Source organism: Aegilops tauschii, chromosome 1, assembly GCF_002575655.3.
Source record: "Aegilops tauschii subsp. strangulata cultivar AL8/78 chromosome 1, Aet v6.0, whole genome shotgun sequence".
Lineage (NCBI taxonomy): Eukaryota > Viridiplantae > Streptophyta > Magnoliopsida > Poales > Poaceae > Aegilops > Aegilops tauschii.
Genome location: NC_053035.3, coordinates 467,771,845 through 467,789,989, shown reverse-complemented (window position 1 = coordinate 467,789,989; position 18,145 = coordinate 467,771,845). Strand labels below are relative to the sequence as shown.

The 18,145-nt window shown below is 44.6% G+C and overlaps 1 pseudogene; it reads left to right on the top strand.

The window, feature by feature from the left end:
* The first annotated feature begins 2,588 nt into the window (after positions 1 to 2,588).
* On the top strand, positions 2,589 to 5,774 carry LOC109782119 (uncharacterized; annotated as a pseudogene).
* Positions 5,775 to 18,145: the final 12,371 nt, after the last annotated feature.

Genomic DNA, 18,145 nt, shown 5'->3' with positions numbered 1-18,145 from the left:
AGCCTGTATGATTATGATTACCTCTACGGACTAAACCCTCCGGTTTATATAGACACCGGAGGGGCCTAGGGTTGTACAGAGTCGGTTTACAGAGGAAGGAATCTTCATATCCGAACGCCAAGCTTGCCCTCCACGCAAAGGAGAGTCCCATCCGGACACGGGAGGAAGTCTTCTGTCTTGTATCTTCACTGCCCATCAGTCCGGCCCATATACAAGTGATGACATGGCGAGTTACGTGCTCCAAGATCGGTGCGCTCGATCCAACGGAAACGAGGGCGTTCGGGACGGGAGCACAAAACAAGGCACGTTCGGAACTTATAGGATCCGTTTTTTTAGTAAAGCTCGGGACCTCTTATCTGACGCTCGCTGCGTCTAACAGCAGCGAGCCTCTGTCCAGGAGCGCCCGTGTATCGTGTTTTCCTTCATACGCTCCTGGGTCGGGCCATTTCGGTGTCCAGAAGCACGGGAGGCCACAACCTCCTTTTTTCAGTTTTTTCTACATTTTCTGTTTTCTTTTTTGCTTTAATTTTTTCTTTTGTTTATACTATAAAATATTCTAAATATATACTCCCTCCGTAAAGAAATATAAGAGCGTTTAGATTATTACTTTAGTCATCTAAACGCTCATATTACAGAGGGAGTATATTAAAAAAAAATGCTCTATAAAAACATTTAAAAAATGTTGACCCAGCATTTAAAAAATGTTAAATGTATATAGAGAAAATGTTATCACCTATACAAAAAATGTATATAAAACTTGTATAATGTACTTTAAAATGTTAATCAAGCATTTGAATTTTTTTAACGAGTATATGAAAAATGTTGATCAAGCATTTAAAACCAACCATGTATTGACCATGTATAACGAGTAAAAAATATTGACCATGTATTTAAAAATGATGAATTTTTTTATCATGTATATAAAAATATTAATCAAGCTTTTGAAAAAAAAATCTTGAACAAGGATTTGAAAAATGTTGATCAAGCATTTGAAAAATGTTAAATGTGTATACAAAAAATGTTGACCATGTATTAAAAAATGATGAATTTTTGATGTATATAAAAATGTAAATCAAGCATTTAAAAAAATGTTGAACAAGTATTTGAAAAGTGTTAATCAAACGTTTTGGAAAAATGTTAAATGTGTAAAGAAAAAATGTTGATCATATGTCCAAAAAATGTGTATATTGCATTCAGAAAATGTTAATAAAGCATTTGAAAAAAAATGTTAAATGTGCATAGAAAAAAGGTTACCATCGTGTCAAGACACTTAGCTTGGGCCCCCCTTGCTTGAGATCTGTTGTATTTGACTCCGTCGTTGGTGGCCCATATGACTCGATGGGATCAAAATCAGTGAGCCTCGTCTTGATCAAACGAAATCAACCATAGATGCACTCGTATGGGTAGTGCCAAACATCCAACGAAATGAGCGAGCCTCGTCTCTCTTGAAGAACACTATGGCAAATAACTAGAGAACAAGGTCTTCATTATAGGTGTTGTTAAACTGCAAAAATGGAATCAACCCCATCTTGGTGAGTGCACATCAAGATACAGCTCAGTGTGGAAACACACATAATCAAGATACAAATTGCGATGAGCAGCCACCTTGAACTTCTTTACTTTGAGAATCTCTTCATGTGTTCCTATGCTGAAACTGATTCTAGAAGCAACGATCAACATCGGGATCTTGACCACGAACACACGGATTATGCTCACGCTCTTGTCTGTACTCTAGCTTGCCCAATTGGATCATCAAGGGAAAGATGATCAAACTCTTCATCTTCAGACTCATGTACATCGTCACCTTCAATCGGAGTTTGACGTCACGGGGACGAGGAGCCATCGCAGGGGTTGTGCGGCCAATCCGGGACCGTCTGGTTGGGCGTGCCTGTACCTCGAGCCGCTCGCCACTCGCCGCCTCTGGATCCACCGTGATCACATGCCTCGTGCCGCTCGCGCAGTTGGATCCAAACCTTCCAAGCCCAGTTGCGCGGAGGCAATGGATTCTTGCTGCAGTGACTCCAACAATGGAGCTCGGGTTACCTCCCAGGACCCGACGGAGAGCCAGCCAGACGACTAACTCCTCCTCATCTCCACAGGGGATGAGGTCCCAGTCGACGAATCTGGAGCTGTCGGACTCGGATCTAGTGCTTGCTATGTTGGAGAAGGCCGGAAATCATTATTAGCTACTGGGAGGCGGAGCGGACTGAAAATGTAATGAAGTGGCAAATGGCTAGGGTTGGTCCGAGATGGGATTTTCTTCTGAGGGGGGTTCGGATTGTGGATAGGAACGGAATATTTTGAGGTCGGAGTGGGCCGGTCTAAGGTGACAATGTGTCCGTGCGTCTCATATTCACTCCACATATAAGCTGAAGTTAAAAAGTGTTAGACAGCCCAGACATTTGGGGTGAATTTAAAAGGTCCGGCTGGATGATAATTTTGTGACTGAGCAGTGTGCCTAGGTAAATGACCGGAAGTCTGCCTAGCTGTTTAGGAGGGTTTGGATGAGTCCGGTTGTATTTATGGAAGACCTACAGCCCGACCGAACCAGATGTCAACATTTCCGTACAAAGAAGAAAACATTGCCAATGGCCACGCTCCTCTCCCGTTCGCCTCGTCGCCTCCTCCGCTTCCTCAAGCCCCAAACCCTACTCTCCCCGACATTGACCTCGTCTTCCCCTCCCCACGATCTCCCGGCGAGGATTCCGCCGCCGGGATGGAGTGCGTCGCCGCAGTGGCAGTGGCACCGGCACCGCGCCCTATGGACACACTCCAACCCTCAGAACTCCGGGGCCTGCGACGCTGGCCTGGCCGCTGCTCCAGGCGCATCGTCCCTCCCGTTGCGCATGAGAAGGGGTCGCGCGGCGTCGACCGACGTCGCCGAGGTGTCGGCCGACAAGGGCGTGGGCGCCAACGGGGCACACCAGGCGGCCGCCAAGGAAGGTTCATCCTCGGATTTAATCTCTTTTGTGTGTGGCAAATTTCGTTCTAGAATTGATGAATGTGCCAAGGATTGCTTCTCCATTATACTGTATTTCAGTATCTTCGCTCTTGTGTTGGATGCGGTCTTTTCATTTGGATCTGTCGCGTGTTAACAGTTGAGGACTTAGGGTTACACTGATAAAGAAGCATTACACGGTGAACTACCAACGGAAATGGATGTACTTGTAAATTTATTGAGGGTTTCATCTTGGTTGCTAATTATTACAGCCTAAAAGCTACAAAAAAATGGAGTACTACAGATCCTGAAGAGTTCAACACAAAGTTTGCAGTTGCTGCCTAAATGCAGTGCTCTTTCACACAGTATAGGTTCACTTTGTTCAGTCAATTTTTGTCTACAAAATGAGGTGCTATCGCTAGCCTCTTACTAATTGTTAGCAGGGCTTATTTCCCTGAACTGGAAACATTCAGGGCTACCGACCCACTTGACAGGTTAACAAAGCAAATACGGCCAGCTTGTAGCTACTTACAATTATGCAACTTAGAATCTGATTTCATCTGTGACTGATTTTTCGTATGTTTCTGCTGTAATGGTGAATAGAGACTAGTGTGTGTAGCAAGGCCATTAAAATCATGACGTACAATGTGTGTTTCGGGCAGAACATGGAACTGCACAGTAGAATTCCTGCCATTGGAGATATTATTCAGCACCACAGCCCAGATCTTATATGCCTCCAGGTACAGAATTGTCCAAAACAATCCATTCTTTTCTTTTCTTTTTTCTTCTGAACAGGCCTCATCTGAGACCGCAGGAGGTTACACCAGAGATACATGGGCTTCTGAAAAAATCCGACTGGTGGCCAGAATACAACTGCTTGATGCCACGTGAAATGGAATATTATATAGAAGCGGAAAAGGTCCGCTCCAATATGGTGAGACCATTCACGAAAAAGAAAAGAACTATGAGATCATACTTCTGCATGCAGGTATAGTCTTTTCTCTAAGTTTCAGAATCATAGTTGGAATCATGCCATTTCATGGTTTTGATGCTGATGCAGTATTTTTTTTACGAGAAGATGCTAATATATATAGTATCTCAGCGTTTCTGTTGGTACTTTACATAGTACTCCCTTCGTTCACAAATATAAGATGTTTTGGATATCTCAATATGGCTACATACGGACTGAAATGTGTGAACAAACACATTGAAACGTGTCCATATACATCCAATTTACAAAAGAGTTAGAACATCTTATATTTCTGATGGATGGAGTGTTTTTAAGGCGGTTGCACTGATGTGAGCTAAGTCACTATCCTGTGGATTAGACAAGGAGGAAAGAATCATGATGAACAAGGTGTTTGATTTCGCAAAAACAAAAGGTGTTTGATTTGAATACACTAAAACACCTTGGATTAGATAAGAAGGAAATAATCATGATGAACAAGGTGTTTGATTTTGCGAAAACAATCGGTGTTTGATTTGAATCCATGGATGGTGCCTTGTTACCATTTTTCCTTTTCAGATTTCAGAAATGTATCTCGTGATGGTTTTAAACTTTAGTTTCAGATACATTTCAGCTATTGCCGATTCAATCATGCCGTTTTTCAATTTGGCCAAAGGACCGAAATTTCCAATTGAATTTACTGAGATCCAACCAAATACTTTGAAAATTAAAAAATAAGTTAAAAATAATTTGAATCTGTGCGTACTACCGAAATTGCTGAAATATACTGACCGAAATGCAATATCTTTTCAGTATGTACCAAAATTAATGAAGTTTCCGAAATTACACCGAAAGTGAGAAAACCATGTTTCTGCCTTGTGTGTTCCCTGATCCAATTGCCAACAAATGCAGATGAGCAAATTGCCTGTGGATTCTTTCCGCGGCGTTCCATTTCCCAATTCAGCAATGGGAAGGGAGCTGAGCATGGCAAATGTCAGCATTGGCGGGGTGACCTTGGTGTTGGGTACAAGCCACCTAGAGAGCCCGCGCCGTGAGGCTCCTTGGTGGGATCACGATATGAACAGAAACAAGCGGGCCGCTCAGGCGAAGGCGTCCCTCGAATGGTTGGGAGGATCACGCAACGCGATATTCTGCGGCGACATGAACTGGGACGACAAGATAGACGGGACCTTCCCTCTGCCGGACGGCTGGGCTGACGCCTGGGCTCAGCTGAAGCCGGATGAAAGGTGGCTGGACGTACGACACGGTGGCCAACGCCATGCTGTCTAAAGGGTACAAGAAACTACAGCTGAGTCTGGATCGGTTCGTGTGCAAGCTGCCGGATTTCGAGGTCCAAGGCATCGAGATGGTTGGGAAGGAGCCCATGCCCGGCGTCTCGTACGAGGAGGTGAAGGAATTCAGCCATAAGTCAAAGTCTGGAAAGAAATTCAGCGGGACGTGGGAGTGGATGCTGCCTGTGCTGCCCAGCGACCACTTCGGGCTTGTCTTGACGATCGCCCCTCGGGATGGAAGCAGTGCTCCGTCGGAGTGAGTGGTGATCTTATTCTTGTGCGTAGCAGTTACGATGGATCATCGTCAGGCTGGACGTCGATCGTAGCCTGTGTCGGCCACTTTTGTGTAGTACGTAGTGTGCAGTGTCGCTCACTTTTGTGTAGTAGAATTGTAACGTATATCATATATGGATGCTCAGGTACCATGACTTAGGTGGATGAAGATGTTCTGTGATGCACCTAGTTGCCATGGATAATCCTAGAATTCCATCTGATGCATCAAGTTTTTCGCTGCGTCCCAAAGGATAATCCTAGAATTCCATCTGCTGCATCAAGTTTTGCGCTATGTATTCCCTCAAAAAAAAAAAAGTTTTGCCCTATGTAACCCTTGTAGCTTTTCTGTTTCTTCTATTTCTTCAGAAAAGGTAATCGGGTCGTAGCTCTCGCTCCACTACCGACCATGCCCTCCCATGCTAGTGCTAGACGCCTACAAAGTCGATGGGAACGCACAGGCCGCGTCCTCTAGCCTTGACCTTACAAACTGGGGGAAAAAACGCTACCTGGAAAAATAGAACCCGAAAAGGGCTGCCATGGCAGCGGTTTTTGGGCTGGGTCAAAAACACTGCCATGGCGGGCTTATTTGCCTGCAACGTGAGTGACGGGTTTTAACAGGCTACACTCCCCCTTCAACCCTAACGTGAGAGGATGACGATGTTGATCGAGGCTCGGAGCTCGTGGAATCGCACACGCCCCAAGTGACTTCGTCAGGATATGGGCCTTCTGCTTGCTTGTGCCGATGAACTCCACGACCACAGTACCGTTCCTTGACACAATCCCCATTGAAGTGATAGCGGAGATCGATGTACTTGTTGCGATCATGGAGAACTTGGTTCTCGTAGAGCGAGATTGCTGACTTGTTGTCAATGTGGAGCAATGGCGGCAGCGATGTACTTCGCCTCACACGACGAAGTGACCACCACCTTTTGCTTCTGAGGTTACCAACTGATGGGGAAATAGGACACAGAGTGTACCCAGGTTCCAGCCCTCATGATCGAGGTAATACCCTACTCCTACTCATGCATATTGCGATTGGGGTATACAAAGTACATGTATGAACCAAAGGATTGTGTTGTTGTTTTGCTGTATCGACTAGCCTGGGCCCGGCTATATAAGACACCGGGCCCTAGGTTTACAAGAGTTCTAGTCAGCTACGTCGGTGGAGGAGAGTCCTCCATGGATCTAGCCTCCTTATCTTGGCAAGGCTTACATAATATTCTTCGTAGAGAGCCATGGGTCGACATGGTGGCTCAGGGCAAAACCGGCTTCGGGGTCCTCAGTCCGGCCCACCAGGCTAGCAACCGACATGGTGAGGTACCCCTGGGCCAAGACACCGTCATCGGTGAACGTTTACAACAATACCAACACATTTGGGGGGGGTCGTAGGATTGGACGTCAAATGGAGAGTTGATGGTGTGCCTAAGCGCAACACCGTGGCCTCCTTTAGTTCTCATGATTCTAAAAATGCATGAAAGGAAAAAATAGCAATTGCAGAGGAATGCATGTGTAAAATAGAGGAATGGAAGCGTCTGGTTCACAGGAATAGGAAAAAAATTGCAAGAATCTTAATACAAAGTAAAATCAAAATCATACCACATGGAAAGATATAATAAGTATGCAATATGCCATTAAGGATCTCAGCCTCGTTCTTCGCGAGCAATGTTCAAAAAAGTAGTAAGTGTAAATGACGTAGAAGGCCAAAGCTTAGAGTAATTAAGTGTATCTAAAAAATTGGCCATAATGAAAATAGGAAACATTACACATAAGTAATTGAAATAGCATCTAAAATAGGAAACATAGCACATTGAAAACATAGCCTCTTGAGTGCCTTTGCTCTCTCTTCTGCTGATGCAGCAGCAGCAACACTACTAGCATTATCTCCTGACTCCATACTAATGCTATTCCTAGACAAATTAGCAGCATTCATGAATCAACCAATGAAACAACAAATTGTAATAGCAACTTTGAGCACATAGGAGTTAAACAATGACTAAATGAGAGGATAGGATCAAGATAGAACAAGAGAGGTCATAGGAGTAAGAGGGGCACTAGATCTGTGGAGGAAGAGGAGCAAACGGGGAAGAGGGCCACTAGATATGTGAAGGAAGAGTAAGAGAGGGGGAAGAGAATCGTAGATGAGAGTAGGAGAAGGAGGAGGAGAGGAGAGAAGGAATCGATCCTCACCCACCGACTGTTGACGAGGAGGAGGATTGCCATATGCCCGAAGTCGTCGTTGGAATCAGAGAAGAGGAGCTCTGCCGCTGCAACACACTCTCCTTTCCCCTCCCTTATAACCCTAGCCGAACAACCAATTTTAGCCCATGAATTTATACCCCCTCCCCATCCCCCACCTACACTATTCCAGCTCCCGCCTGACAGATTCCAATGATTTTCCCTTGCCTAAGTGTGTATAGCGCACACTCGGCCAGTGCCTAGTGCTAAAGCGCCCGCTAAATCGCGCCTAAATTCCAAGTGAGATTCTAAAGTTCCTATTTTATTCCTTTAAGGCCTCCTTTAGTTCATAGGATAGTAATATCATAAGAATATAAAATTCATAAGAATAAGGTGGCATGTATCTCACTTCTTGTAGGAAAAGAGATATCGTTGGTTTCATATGATAGAAATTGTCCATTAGGTCCGAGCTCATGTTCTTTTTTCCTTTGAAATGTGAAGGATAGGAATCCGTTACTACAAACCAAAGGGCTATAAAGACAAACTTTTTATAGGCATGTCCTATAGAATTCCTACAAATCAAAGGAGGGCTGAAACTGAGACGAAATCTTCCTTTGTTAGAGCATCCACAGTCTTACTGGGCAAATCCACGCCGTAAACGTCCGTGGAAGCGCCCAGACACAACCCTAGATAGCGCCAGACGTCCCCTCAATTGTCCTGCTAGACAAGGACATTCCTCATATTAAAACCTCAAATCGATGCACGTTGATTATACATATGAATATCGCACGTAAATAAAATTTGTTCGTAGCAAAAAATACATAGTTCAAACATAAATTGATTCCATGTGCACAATTCAACATTAAACTTCTCGTTTCCGTTGTGAGTCTACATGTGCTCCACGAGATCATTGAGTAGTTGCATATGCACATTTTGATCTCAAAGATTCTGATGCATCTTCAAAAAGTTCATAACATGCTTTGCATCTTGTTCCGTGAGGCAGACTTGTACGCCGGGCTTCTCAAAATGATGCATTCGGGATGCCCCTTCACCCTTATCCTCAATAACCATATTGTGCAAAATGACACAACATTGTCATTAGCTGCTACGAAGTCTCTGGTCCCCACATCATTGTAGATCCACAAACAATACCCAAACAAGCTTGGAGCACTTTGAAATGCCCTCTCCACATCCTTTTCTAGCTACTTATTGCATTGTTCCAAAGTGGCATTGTTTTTTGCGACGGGGATTAGATATGGTCTTCACAAACGCCGCCCACTGAGGATAGATACCATCGACAAGGTAGTACCCCATGTTGTAGTTGTGTCCGTTGGCGGTGTAATTGCACGACAGAGCATCCCCATCACAAAGTCTCCTGAACAATGGATATCGCAGGAGCACATTGATGTCATTGTGAGAACTAGGCATTGCCAAATAAAGCATGCCAAATCCACAAGTCCATTGATGCCACTTCTTCGAGTATGATGGTTGGTGTGACCTCAAAGCACCGTGTATTTCTGCAAAGTAGAGAATGAGAGTTGTCCGCAACAATTCTTCCTGAGACTGAAGTAGGGATCATGTGCCTCGACTCCCTCTACCACGCGTAAGAACAAGGGTTTGCGCATATGGAAGCGTCGACGAAAAAAATGTATCATGGAATGTTAGTCTGGTTTGGAAGTATTTCTTGTAGAGTAGTCGCGCACCAGCGATCATATCCCGGTTTAAAGCTCCCCCCTTTGATCGAACCCTTAAAGTTCAAAATGTTCTCCACTCCACTCTCTATTTCCTTATGGATGTTGATCATCATCAAGAACTCATCATCTTCGTCTTCTGAATCCGACGAATTGATGAAACTCTTTATAAATGTATTCATCAAGGTCCTTGTCTTGATACTCCTCGGTGGTGGTGGTGGCGCTATGGAGTCGGGATGACGCGGACGAGGGGAGAAAGGGGGAGGGCAGGTCCGGCTACGACGGGTGCGATTTGGTGAAATTTGGGGGTGGATCTGGTCTGTCGGGTTTGACGTGGTGCCGGTCAACCCGGATGTATAGCGTCGGTTTGAGGGTGCCGCCGGGATCACGATTTCTTGATTGGTCACTGACTGGTCTGTTTGGACGTATAAGTCGAATCTAAAGGGTCTTACATTCCTGTGAACCAAGGGCTTAAATAGTGTCATCGTAGGAAATTTTTCCCCTCGCTTACATTCCTATTCACTACTAGGGAAAACCTTATACACAGAATCTTATCGGCAGCGCGGTTTAAAAACAAACGCTATTGCTAATTAGCAGTAGCGTGCTTGAGGAAACCACGCTACTAATAACCCGGTAGCAGTGGCGCTCTAGGTGAAACAAGCGCTACTACTATAATTGCCACGGCGTTGCCTCCAGGCTAGATATAGTAGTAGCGCTCTTCCCTGGATGCGCTACTGCTAAAGTACTTAGTAGCAGCGTTTTTCTTCAAAACTCGCTGCTGCTAAGTATTGCACCTAATTAAGTTTAGTCCCATGCTAAGCGAACAAGGTGTTTACCACCTTAAATATGTTACTTCTCAAACTATCTCGACCACTTGGTCTTCATTGAACTATATGTGTAGGATTTGTGGCTGCAATATGAATCTTCACCAGTACCTATACAGGTACTGTGAGGATTCATGTTGACTATCTAGATTCTACACAAAAAGATCAATGATGACCAATGTATATTTTTGATGCGTGCTTAGACTTAGCAGTAGCGTTTTTCTCTGAAACGCGCTATAGCTAAATTAGCTATAGCGTGTTTCCTAAAGTGCGCTACTGCTAGTTCGACTTAACCACCCGCGGGCTCAAAATTTCACTAAGTCCCGCTTCCCCCCTCTCTCCCCCCTGTTCCCCTAACTCCTCTGTCGCCTCTGCCCGAGCCCGAGCCTGCCCTCACCGCCGCCGCCCGAGGCCGCCCTCAACCTCACCGCCGCCGCCCGCCGCCGCTCTCGACCTCACTGTCGCCGCCCTCGACCTCACTGCCGCCGCTCTCGACCTCACCGTCGCTGCCCTCGACCTCACCGCCGCCGCCCGAGCCCTCCCAGGACCGCCGCCTCCCGATCCCGAGCCCGCCCTCGCCGCCCCTACCTCTCCGTCGCCAAGCACCTCCACGCCACCGTCTCTCCCCTCTCTGTAAGCCCCCCACCCCTCCCCCACCGCCTCTCTCTCTGCTTAGTTAGTAGATGTTTTTTAGTAGTAGTAGATGTTAATTTAGGGTTCATAGATAATGATTTTTAGTAGTAGTAGATGTTAATTAGTAGTAGTGATGGTACTAGTTAACTAGCAGTATGGTTAATAGTAGATGTTTTTTACTATTGTATAATGTAGTTTTTTTTACTGTTTTTAGTAAGTGTTTAAAATAATTAGTAAGTAAATTAATAAACTAGTTGAATTAATAGAACTAATGTATTTTTAGTAAGAAAATTAATATAACTAGTTGAACTACTTTATTTTTAGAAAAAAAAACAAGTTTTTTTCTATTTACAGTAAGTTTATATTTAGTAAGAACTAGTTGAATTAATAGAACTAGTTGAACATGTCATATTTGTTGTTATTTTTTTAATTTAAGCAATTATTCGGGATGCATTAGTGATAACTTATAGGTTTTTTCTTTTGCAGAAATCAAGGAGCCCCTCCATCATCCCCGCCATCGTCCCCGTCACCGACCCCCTCCGACCTCGAGGTGAGACCAGCCAAATCTCCATCTCAATATGAGTCCTATAAGATATATATGATGTAGATAAAAACATGTATATCTTGTGTTGCTCAAATAGGATATGTGGTTGCCCAAGTGGCCGGTCATGTTCAGGTTACACCTCCGAGTGGCCTATGTTTTGCCGGAGTGTTGATTAATTTCCGTTCCGGCAAATCTCAGGTGCTCGATATGTCCTTTTTTAGCAAAGGTCATGCTGGATTTTTCCATGAATTCTGGCACGACTTGTGCTAGAATATGTAGGAAATATTGAGTAGCCTGGATTTTCTCGAAAAATAAGGATCTAATTTAGGTTTTTTTAGTACATATATTTAATTGTACAAGTTTAATCTTTGAATTATGAACGTAGGAAATGTCGTACTCAGACGACGAAAGTCTCCGTGGGGAGTGCAGCTGGTGCCATGATGATCGAGGTCTGTGCGACAGGTGCCCTCACCTAGACGAAGATCGGCGCTTCAGCATTAAGCTCGAGGAGACCTTCGATGTTGAAACGGTACACAACGACAACAAGGTTTTTTTTGTAATTAAGCACGACTTCAACTATTTTAACGTCTAATTTTCATCTTTGACAATTCGACTAGCTTATCCCATGCCATGCAAGACGCTATGTCTTGGAGAGGATGGGTTTTGAAGACCATGAAAATTTTGAAACAAAGAAAATACACCTAAGGACCCATCATGATATGGATTTTGATGTAAATCTGTACAATTCTCAGAGCGTAACCCATTTTGGTTGCCAAAATTGGGAAGCACTTTGCAAAATGTATGGTTTTTATGAGGGTATGATTGTCACCATGGATCTTGGTGATCCTGACATCGAGCAAGACAATATGGACATTTGGGTCCTTGTTGATACGCTTCTGATTCTACCGCTATGTGAGTTTCTCAAACATAGTTATTAACTAATTTATATTATTTATTTCAAAATAGTTGACAGCTTATTTCCATTGACAGCTTATTTTCATTCTTCAAAGAATGTGCGGAAGATGGTAGAAAAAACCCACTACACCGATGGCTCCGAGTTAACTTATAAGGAGAAAAATCATCTGATCGCATTTTGTACTTATCTTGAGAAATACAATACCTATTATCGAACTCCTCCAAATTATGGTGAATACGTGCCACTAGTGCATGTGTTGAACCACGGTAACTTCTATGGAGATACCCTGGTAAGATGTTTTACTATTACGACATCCGTGCATCTTTTGCATACTTCTAAAACTAGTACATCATTGCTAACTACGAAGTTATTACTATGTTTTTCAACAGAAAATCCCGATGGTCGCCTTGAAGTTCTGAACATACAGCCAGGTCATCCTACGGATCTCACCTGTGCATATCGGATTTCTATAACCGGTGAACACATGCTAATCAAAGAATGGAAAAAATGTTTGGACATTCGTAAGGAGGTTCTTGGAAGCAACATTAAGCGAAAGGCAAGAATTGGAGACAGGATAATCTCCATTCTCCATAATGGAGAGTCAGGGGCTATCTTGTTTTTTTTGCTATTTTACCTTAGAGAATATAGTAGGTCCTAAGAGAATGTAGTAGGTCATATGAGGTACAATATGTTTATTATGTGGTACAATGTGTTAGAGTTGATGATGAGGAGTAGTTGTGATTATGACTAGTGACCAATCTGCTATGTGATGTCTCATTGATGAAAACGATGTTCATGAGGAGGTGTTACATGACAATGATGTATTATGATGATAAGTTGTTAATGATATGATGATGATGATGATATTTATTATATCACTGGGTGAAAGAACCGCGGATTAGTTTCAAGTGGATGTCCATCCACTTGAAACTAGTCCGCGGTTCTTTCACCCCGTGATTTAATAACTCATTATGATGTAAAAACAATCTCTAAATTCCTGTTGTATGAAAACTTGTATAAAGGTGTATGAATACAACATGAAATAAAAAAGAAATAAAATACGAAATAATAGTAGTAGCGCGGGGGCAGGGAGAAGCGCTACTAGTAATTACCAGTAGCGCTCTTTTGATAAAGCGCTACTACTAAGTCGATATAGCAGTAGCGTGGGTTAACGCACGCTACTGCTAACCTTTAGCTGTAGCGTCGTACCAGTAGCGCTCCTGCCCGCGCTACTGATAGGCCTAAAACCCGCGCTGCTGCTAGGCTTTTCCCTAGTAGTGATTGTTTCCTCCGCTTTTCCTTTGAACCAAAGGAGGTCTGGACTGTGCTCATATTTTGAATTTCAGGTGATATAAGAGAGTGTGACTACTCTTGCCTCTTGCCGTGAATTGTTCCATACTGAATTTAGAAAACCGAGCTATGATGATCGCTTTGAAAACAGCATTCACGAAACTACCCCTCCAACAAGCTGCAGAATCACATGGCAACCGTTTGAAATGAATGATGACTAGAGGCTGACGCGCGCTTTGCCGCGCCGTCGTTAGAAATGAGTTAAGCCTTCCTTTTTTTGACATGATATTATGGTTCATGGCTTTGTTGTGTATTTCACATGAGTTAAGCTGACTTTTAGTTGCACTGATGATTTTTCCTTTTTGTTGGCTTCGCTCTTGCTCGATAGAGACAATATTTATCTGTGAGGCGAACTAAATTGTTTTGTGGGTGACTGTGATATTCTTATGTATAACACAACGATCAATATATGAGTGTCACGTTCGCCTGGGAGTGGACCCAAGCAAATAACGCATGAGCGATTCACTCTCTTATAGGTGGGCCTGCCAGCTCCCCAAAGCCCTGACGGACCAGGAGCCAACATTCCTAGAGAGTTTAGAACCTTAAAATATATGACAAGGGGAAGTAAAAAAATCAGCAACAATATTTAAAAATAATAATATAATGTTCGGATCCGCCATTCAACATTCGGCAAAACTTCTGAACAAATAAAGAAATTGGACCAGCACTGCACATCAACAACAAACAGGCAAGCCGGCTAGAAAAAAGTTTAAGATCTAGACCATGCAAAATAATAAAACTTACCAATACAATCCAAATTCATACAAACCAAACTCTCCAACCGAAACTAACAAAAACCATTTTAAAACATTGGGTTAAACCCCTTTGCTCCCACCGAATCAAGCCATCAATTTGAAGTAGACATCAACACATGAGCAAGCAACAAAGAGCTCTTGACATCAACTAATGCCTTGTAACAAGCAGATGTTGACATAAATTAGAGGAACTCCAAGCGTGTCGATCTAAATTGTCCGTGCGTGTTTGTTTGCATCCAAATGAATGAAAATACCGGCCCTTGTAAGGGCATATTTATCCCTTAGTTGTTTTGGTGATTGATGACAATGCTTTTGCGGACTAATCGTGTGCATGGAGTATTTCAGACATATCATGACTAGGCACAAGACGATTTGGTGCCCCTCGAAAACTATTGAAGACGGCGTTTCTCTACATTTCTTTTCGGTGGTTTTGAGTCGTAGGAAAGCCATACTATTAAGAGGGGATCCGCTTTGGAAAGGTTTGAGTGGAATCATCACGTACACGTCTACTCCTTTTGCACCGCCTTTCCTTTGGCTCTTTGGAGCATCCTCCGTCTCTCCGTGTCTTTGCAAAATGAAGGACTCCTAGTGTTGCTGATCTGGGGCACGCGGTAGTACTGCTCTACAGAGCGGTAGTACCGCGGGGCCTTGCGGTAGTACCGGCCGTAGGCGCGGTAGTACCGCAGGTACTCACGGTAGTACCGCTCCTTGAGGGCGGTAGTACCGTGGCCTCAGGCCAGGTGCTGCTGCTAGTGCGGTAGTAGGGGCGGGTGTAATTTTTTACGTCCACGCCCTACGCGGTAGTACCGCTCCTTGGGGGCGGTAGTACCGTGCGCTCTGGCCAGGCTCAGCAGCATGAGCGGTAGTAGGGGCGGATGTAATTTTTTACATCCGCGCCCTACGCGGTAGTAGCGCTCTAGGTTTGCGGTACCGTGTCGGATTTTTGCATAGACCCCAACACAACAGAAGTTGCCACAGATGTATTTTTATATGTCCGTGCCTTGCCAAATTTGGTCTATCCCTGCCTTGCGGTAGTACCGCGCTAGTGGTTCTATCGCCCTCTGCTTCATCGCATCAAGGCTGCTTCAGTCTTCGCTGCATGGGCGGTAGTACTGCAATGCCTTGCGGTAGTACCGTAGGCCCTAGAGGTAGTATCGCGTCTCCGGTGCGGTAGTATCGTGCTTCGCAGGCTGGTTTGGTGGATAACGGTTGGATTTGTTCTTCCACTATATAAGGGGAGTCTTCTTCTCCGAGTTGACTACCTCTTCCATCCCCAAGCTCCATTGTTGCTCCGAGCTCCATTTTCGCCCGATCTCTCGCCCTAGCCAATCAAACTTGTTGATTCTTTAGGGATTGGTTGAGAAGGCACCGATCTACACTTCCACCAAGAGAAATTTTGATTCCCCCCACTAATCCTTTGCGGATCTTGTTACTCTTGGGTGTTTGAGCACCCTAGACGGTTGAGGTCACCGCGGAGCCATATTCCATTGTGGTGAAGCTTCATGGTGTCGTTGGGAGCCTCCAATTAAGTTGTGGAGATAGCCCCAACCTTGTTTGTAAAGGTCCGGTCGCCGCCTCCAAGGGCACCAATAGTGGATTCACGGCATCTCGCATTGTGTGAGGGCGTGAGGAGAATACGGTGGCCCTAGTTGCTTCTTGGGGAGCATTGTGCCTCCACACCGCTCCAACGGAGACGTACTTCCCCTCAAAAGGAAGGAACTTCGGTAACACTTCCTCGTCTTCACCGGCTTCACTCTTGGTTATCTCGTGCCTTTGCTTGTGCAAGCTTATTTGTCTTATATCCCTTGCTTGCTTGTGTGCTTGTTGTTGTTGCATCACATAGGTTGCTCACCTAGTTGCATATCTAGAAAACCTACTTTGATGCAAAGTTTAAATTGGTAAAGAAAAGCAAAAAAAATTGTTAGTTGCCTATTCACCCCCCTCTAGTCAACTATATCGATCCTTTCAATTGGTATCAGAGCCTCGTCTCTTTATTAAGGACTTTGCCGTCCGAAGAGTATGGTTGACACCGTAGACGGAGGGGAGGAGCACTCCGGTGTGAATCCGGTCTCGTCTACGGCTGATGGGGGAACCGCGGTCTCTCGTGAGGAATTACATGTGGCTTTGGACACATTGAAAACTTCCATGACGACCGAGGTTGAAAGCATGTTTACCAAATTCTTAGAAGGGCTTAAATTATCCACCGCACCGATGAAAGTGGGTGATCCCACTAACAAGGTGACGGATGCTAACTCCGACAAGGGGGAAGCTACTAGTGAAAAGGCTCCTTCTTCTAGTGGTAAAAATGGCAATGGAATCTTTGCCCATGTGGAACCTTCGCTTACTTATGGTGCACCGATTCCTTCCACTCATTTGAATCATGCCGGTCCTCCCCCTAAGATTGTGAAAAATGAGGACTTTGATTCTTGGGTTTATCACTTTAAGCGTCATTTAAACCATGTTAATACTAATCTTTGGAGAATCATTGAAGAAGTTTTTTATCTGCATGACCGAAACAAGTTCACCCCTAGAGAAGCCGCGGATAATCAATGCAATGAGAATGCTCTCTTCATCATCCAAGATGCAATTCCACCCGAAGATCTTGCTCATCTCCGGCCCTTCACCGTGGCCAAGGATGTTTGGCGCCATGTTGTGTCCCTCTATAGGGGAAGCGCAAGCATTCAATGCTCCAACTATGAAGTGGTGCAAGATGAAGCCGATGAGTTTGCAATGAAAGAAGATGAAGAACCTTGTGAGCTTTATCGAAGATTAACTACTCTCGCGGTCTCACTCCGAGACCATGGGAGAAATGATACGGATGACAATTGGATCAAGCGCAAATTCCTCAAGGCCATGATGCCTTACCACAAGGCCATGTCCTCCGTCATTCCTCAAAGGCCGGATTTCCACACCTTGTCCTCAAGTGAAGTGTTGGATGAGTTTGTGGCTATGAGTATCTTGGACAAGACCGCCGACAATGCGGTGTTATGTTCTCAAAGAGCAAAGAAGCCCAACCTTGCCTTGAAGGCCAAGGTTAGTGTGGAAGAAGAGGACGAAGAGGAAGAAGAGGAGAGCAATCCCGAAGATACAAAGTATGCTTATCATGAACACATGGCTCTTGCTTCAAGGCAATTTTGGAGTAAGAAGAACACAAGGCCCAACTTCAACAAGAACACCTCAAGTGGCACGAAGGTCAAGCAACGAGTGAGGACTTGCTATAATTGTGGAAATGTGAGCCACTTTGTTGCGGAATGCCCTTATGAGAAGAGGGAAGAAAATGGTGGCAAGCTCATCCGAAAAGACAAGGCCAAGTCCTTCCCCAACAAGAGTAACTTCACCAAGAAGACTCCTCCCAAGGGGTTGGTGATGAAGCTATGTACCTAGGGTAGGGTCATATGCCTGACCTAGACACCCTCCCCTAGGACATCACCCTAAAGTCAGAAGCATTCAAGTGATAGCATCATCCACTCGACCAGAAGCATTCCACTCGGAAGAACCAATGTCACTCGACCGACGCAGAAAGCACTCGACGGACAGAAGGTCTAAAGTTACTCTGCACAGCAACGGTTGGACGTTTCCTCTGTAGACTTAATGGTCATTTATGTCACTTTATTATTGACGTTACCAGAAACGCCCCACCTTTATGTACCATAAACCCTGTGTAACTGAAGGCGGGATGGGCGTGGCGAACTCTATATAAGCCACCCCCTCCTCTGGGACAAGGGTTCGCACCCCCTGTAACTCCACACACATATAATCCAGTCGACCGCCTCCGGGCACCGAGACGTAGGGCTATTACTTCCACCGT